Source organism: Juglans regia, unplaced genomic scaffold, assembly GCF_001411555.2.
Source record: "Juglans regia cultivar Chandler unplaced genomic scaffold, Walnut 2.0 Scaffold_1676, whole genome shotgun sequence".
NCBI lineage: Eukaryota > Viridiplantae > Streptophyta > Magnoliopsida > Fagales > Juglandaceae > Juglans > Juglans regia.
The window spans coordinates 1-269 of record NW_023347429.1 but is presented as its reverse complement, the minus strand read 5'-3'; the positions used below and the strand labels follow the sequence as shown (position 1 = coordinate 269).

At 49.4% G+C, this 269-nt stretch overlaps 1 pseudogene; it reads left to right on the top strand.

Annotated features, from left to right (window-relative positions):
* Positions 1-88, top strand: LOC118345192 (annotated as a pseudogene; the record flags this gene model as incomplete).
* Positions 89-269: the final 181 nt, after the last annotated feature.

The window sequence follows — 269 nt, the reverse complement described above, 5'->3', positions numbered from 1 at the left end:
ATCCCATCAGAACTCCGCAGCTAAGCGTGCTTGGGCGAGAGTAGTACTAGGATGGGTGACCTCCTGGGAAGTCCTCGTGTTGCACCCCTCGTTTTTGTTTTTTCCGCCTTGCGAGATAAATTGACAAGGAGGAGCACTCGGGAGTGGATTTTTGGGAAAATCTCGCCCTGCCCATCGCGTAGCCATGGGTTTGGATCAGATCTCCGTTTGGATTGGGATCGGAAGGACGCTAGTATGTCGCTCAAGGATTATATGAATTTTAAGTAATT